Below are 6,000 nucleotides of genomic sequence, written 5' to 3'. Positions count from 1 at the left end.
TAATCCATCAATTCAGGAGGGCAATCAAAGTGAGCATGAGGGTAATCCGATAATCCATCATTCTAATCAACAGCTTTAGTCGATGATTTATCGATAGTTATGATGACGATGATGATAATGACGATGTCATGTCATGAAACCGTCTCATATAAGAATTACCGTGGTTTATGATTTACCGGCGATAATGATGATAATGGCGATGTAATGTGATGTGTAATGTTGTTCAATTTTAGTTTCTCTTTCGGTATTAGTTGACAGATGAAGTTTTTGAGATACCGTCTCACATTAGGTAAAACTTGTTTGACACCTTTCTGTAGATAAAAAGCTCAGGGATGAACTTAGGTAGATTGATAGTCATTGTATGTGAATTTACATTCCATTTCTCATAATCAAGTCCAGGCTTGATTGACACCTTTCTTTCGGAATTTATCATTTTTGTGGAGGACTTTTGAGTAGTTTCAAACGATCACTTATTTTTGGTCTCTAATGCGTCTAGGATAATCCTATTTGTGTTACTGCTAGACGGGATGGAAAGGCACTTGTTACGAGTACATGGATTGATCATAGCTTAATTGCTGGAAAGCCGGCTAACACTTCCTCTGTAAGCTCTTTTAGCGTCCCCCTTAACCTTTATTTTCTTTTGATGTAACATTCATGAAAGATCGCATTAACTTCATGCTCTGGAATAGCTCAAACATTAAGAACTTTGCTTCTTTTTGCTCTAGACCATGTTTGAGTCAGTTCAATTTTATTTTAAGTTATTCGTTGGAAATGTCAACTGATCCGATTCCATATTTACTCAAAAAGATTATATATAGGCCAGCAAAGGAGTGATGATGATGTTATTAGGCGTTTTCAAGATATGAATCCTCGTCGGATGGCTTTAGATTTTTCTTAGATTTTTCCTTTGTAATTTACTATGTATTGACGATTTGACGATATTTGAATTTTAATGTATTAATGTTGTCCGCAATTTTTTTTTTAGTGTGCCCCCCCTTTTCTCAAATCCTGGATCCGCCACTGCGTGAGGACTTGTCGCGGAATTTTCAAAATTTCTTTTCGAGTTCAATTTTAACTTCGAATCATCGTGGTTATTTTTTGTTTTCATCAATTGCTTTTGCGTGTTTACGTGTATGCATATGTGCTACTTGTTGCCTGTTTTCTACACTAACGATGCATGAACAACATACGAAGCAAATGGGGAATCAGCCGCTGACCGTTCTTCTCCGAAACACAACACAAAAAAGCCAAACACAAACAAACTACAAACCAAAAACCCATGTATACAAACCGCCTCAAGCAAAATATACATATATACATGCCAAGGTCCAAAACACGGAAGAACAACTACAACTACTCAACGCCTCCCGGTGGGCCAACCTCAGTCTCACGAGGAGTCGCGGGCAAACCAGACACCACCTTCTGCTCTGGCTCCCTCTCAGGAGAACTCTCCAACGCCTCCTGCTCCATCGTGACACGAAGCTCCTCCGCCTCGACCAATCGAGCCCTGAGAGAACGTCCCGGCTCTGCAACCCGTCCTCACGACGCCTCAACTCCTGATCTCGGGTGGTGAGTCCCAGCTCCTGTGGCTGGATCGTCGACCTCGCCGTGTCCAACTCAGCACGGACCCGAGCAAGCTCCGCCGGATCCGCAGTACTCTACAAAACACAATATAGGTCGTTAAGATCTAAACGTGAAATGCAACACAAAAACACACAAAACAACCAACAAAAGGCACCTGCACTAGCTGAGACTCCCTCGCAGCCAGGACACCAGTAAGTGCTCTCCACCGGTTAGCAATCTGTCATAGAGCCTGATGACTAACGGTCGACACCTATAACAAAAACCTTTCAACAAAACAGGAGACGAGGCAAAATACAAACAAGAAGGAAAACTCAAACGAGAAGCTCACCCTCAAAACTGTCAGACTCCACTCCATGCCAACATCGGTCACCTCAGGAACTGCAGGCTCTGGCAGACGCAACTGCAACTTCTCACCACTCGGCCCCTAGAAAGTGGTATGTGCCGTGAAAGCTGGGAGTTGGGTCCTCATGAGCTCGTCAACACCCTACAACGGGAAACCGTATCGAAGGTAACAAATCCTTCCACCTAAAAGCGAAAATGGCAATAAGCAAGAATAGAGGGAAACATACCTCGATCGGGTACCAAGCAAGCCTCGAAAAATGGAAGGTATCGTAGTCGGCCTCCCGCAACAACAGCTCTTCACCTCCACGACCGTGAAGGTGCTCCTCAACCTCGTCAGGTGTCGACTCCTGGAACAACACCCTAGGCGTATCGACCGGCACCACAAAGGTCTCACTGAAACACTGACGAGCTAAATGCTCGCCAAGGTACCAAACCGGCTTGATCGCCGTCTAAAGGTACAAACGCTGGCAACTGCGAGGTCGCAAGCGCTCTCTGATAAAAGTCGGCACGCCCGTGTAGTGCTCCCAAGGCCACCCAACAAACTGCACTCATGGCAAAACTAATCAACTAACTGGGGGACATTCTAAGCTACCTAGTCATCCTATCTCTACCTTTTTTACAAAACAAAAGAGATCAGAAACAAGGACTTACGTCACCAACCCGAAGGGCATTCACCTGACGCCTGCAGTCCTCGTAAGTCGACTTGGTGGACTTCTTCCGAGCCACCGTCCAACCCTTCACAGCCGGGTAAACCAAAGGCACGTCATCCGCCGTCTTCGGGCGCAAAGGAAGAAAGTAAGCGAACAACCAAGCATGTAACACAAAACACAGCAACCACAAATCAGCCAATTTTTCAAAAAATTGCCAAAACAAAAAATCAAAATAAAAAACCACAAAACTGTCGTACCTCCAAGATGAGGTCGGGACCAACCTAAGCGGGAAACCTCCCATCCTCCATCATCTCCGGACGAACAGCAAGTAACGGGTAAAATGGGCCAGAGCCGGCGTCACCCAGTCATACTGACCCAGAGCGTCTAGGTCGGCAAACAAAGGAAGTACCTTGGTCGACAAGCACTCACCCTTGTCAATTATTAAGAGAGAAAAAGGCATTTCAAGTCTTTTGGGGTAAATTAGAATTATATTTTGTCGGGTCATTTTCGGGTTGAGTGGTTTCGGGTCGGGCATTTCGGGTCGGGTCTGTTACAGGTCCATGAAAGCTTGGGTCATTTTCGGGTCGGATCTAGTCAGGTCAATTCGAGCTTCGGATGTCATTCGGGTGCGGCAGTTCGGGTAGATTTCGGGTCTTGGGTCAACCTTTTCGGGTCGGGTCAATAGGGTCGGGTTGGTTTTGCCAGGTCTACTCAACATCCCCAATTAATCACATCAATTTAATCCTAATTCATCATCTACAATTAAGCATTCAAGCTACTTGCACTTCTCCAATTAATAAAAAAGAAACCCAGAATCCCTAAAATTGTTTCCATGACAACACTTTATTGCACTCTAAATTTCATATTCATTGTGCTAATACATCTGATAGGAAAAATGGCTCATCAATTGACCAACCAAGATAACAATTAATAGCTAAATTACATACAACTCCTAAAATCCCAAAAATGGCCATAAGGCACAAATAAAATGATATAAATACTCTACGAAAATGTCCTCTTGTTTGGAGGAACTTCATTGTCAAGCTAATTCACTATCTCCTATAGCATCTTAATCTCATCCTTTAGCTTCTGATTTTGTTCTTCCACATGAAAAAAAAACACTAATTTTAATTTGAGTTATGGGATTGCTTTAAACTCAAAAATCTAAAACTATGAGAAGAATGAAATATGAAAGAACTAAAGAGGAAGATAGTTTAAGAAATTTATCTCAATTAGTAAAAGTATTTATGACAATATCAGAATTGAAAGAGCTTGAATTTGGGAAGAGAGAGGTTGAAGATGAAGAACACTTGAAGAACTACATCGAACAAAGAGATAGGAATATAGGATGCATTATAAAATTAAATGAAGGGTAAAATTGGAAACAAACATTTCATTGTAAGTCAAAAATTTGAATTCTGCCAAAATCACGTCATTTTTTTCACCGGAGTTCTGATTTGGTATTAAATTTATAAAATAATGACATTCTTGGTATAAGTTTTGAAAGAAAGTTATTTTAGGTATAAGATTTGAAAAACAGTGTTATTTAAGGTATAAGTTGTCAATTTACCCTTTTCTTTGTGCCTTATGGCCATTGTTGGGATTTTAGGAGTTGTATGTAATTTAGCTATTAATTGTAAGCTTGGTTGCTCAATTGATGAGCCATTTTTCCTATCCGATGTATTAGCACATTGAATATGAAATTTAAGTGCAAGAAAGTGTTGTCATGGAAACAATTTTACAGATTTTGGGTTTCTTTTTTATTAAGTGGAGAAGTGCAAGTAGCTTGAATGCTTAATTGTAGATGATGAATTAGGATTAAATTGATGTGATTAATTGTGGAGAGTCTTGACATTATATTTGAGGATTTTGGATTTTTTTTAGAAGTTAGTACATGAATGTCAATGTGAACTTGTGTGTACTTGTTTAGTTTAAGAGCAAAACGGTCACTTTTAAAAAAAATTCACTGGAAAACTGACTTGGTATTGAGTTTATAAGAAAATGTCATTTTTGGTAGAAGTTTTGAAAAAAAATTATCTTAGGTATAAGATTTAAAACACAGTGTTATGTGAGGTATAAGTTATCAATTTATCCGGCTATAAATACTCTACGAAGATGTCCTCTTGTTGGGTGCAACTTCATTGTCAAGCTAATTCCCTATCTCCTTCAGCATCTTAATCCCATCCTTTAGCTTCTGAATTTGTTCTTCCACAAGAAAAACCCTAATTTTAATTTGAGTTATGGGATTGCTTTAAACTCAAAAGTCTTAAACTATGAGAAGAATGCAACATGAAAGAAGTAAAGAGGAAGATAGTTTAAGAAATTTGTCTGAATCAGTAAAAGTATTTATGACAGTATCAGAATTGAAAGAGCTTGAATTTGGGAAGGGATAGGTTTTTTTTTTTTTTTGACAGCAGGAAGGGATAGGTTGAAGATGAAGAACACTTGAAAAACTACATCAGACAAAGAGATACGAATACAGGATGCTTTATAAAATTAAATGAAGGGTAAAATTGGAAACAAACATTTCATTTTAAGTCAAAAATTTGAATTCTGCCAAAATCACAGCATTTTTTTCACAGGAGTTCTGATTTGGTATTAAGTTTATAAAACAATGACATTCTAGGTATAAGTTTTGAAAGAAAGTTATCTTAGGCATAAGATTTGAAAAACATTGTTTTTTAAGGTATAAGTTGTCAATTTACCCTAATTATTATAAGGAAATATTATTTTAACTCATATTTTAACATACAAATAATAAAAGAGATACACATTAGGCAAAGAAATGGTTGTTTTACAATGGTAATAGCAAGTATATGTGCACCAAGAGGTCATTGGTTCAAGCCACATCAACACATTTTTAACTCTAATTTGCGTAAATCGTACGGACTATATTCCAAATATTGGGAGCAAATTATTCAGTCTTCCTTAAATGGGTATGTGATTAAATGCGCGTGTTAAACAAACTTTTGTTCAAGACGTAAATATCCGTCTAAGGTGGACCTAACAGCCAACATATTGACGAGTTTTCCTCTCTCCGCTTTTGCGTATATTATATTACCACAACCTTAGGGAGTAGCATACATCATCAAAACTTTTCCAGTCTACAATAAGTGTAAAATTTCTACGTTTTACAAAACTTATTTCTATCAGGAAACTTGTTCAAAGAGCAAAATACATCGATCCATGTCACGGGGGAGGGACATATTTGTCCCACCCAAAACACAGTATTGCAAAATTGCTAACGTAATCTCAAAATGTTTGCAAAATAAACTTTGTAAAACTCAGGTCTGACAGAGTTGTATGATATTACCCTGAACTCGACTCAATCCGTCACTCTACTTATTGGCGACTCGCATAGCTAGGCAAAAGGCAAGTGTCAAATGCTTACATCAGTGACTGAAGTCCATCCATCAACTTGGAT

Source organism: Silene latifolia, chromosome Y (assembly GCF_048544455.1).
Source record: "Silene latifolia isolate original U9 population chromosome Y, ASM4854445v1, whole genome shotgun sequence".
Classification (NCBI taxonomy): domain Eukaryota; kingdom Viridiplantae; phylum Streptophyta; class Magnoliopsida; order Caryophyllales; family Caryophyllaceae; genus Silene; species Silene latifolia.
Note: the sequence above shows the minus strand (reverse complement) of the source record.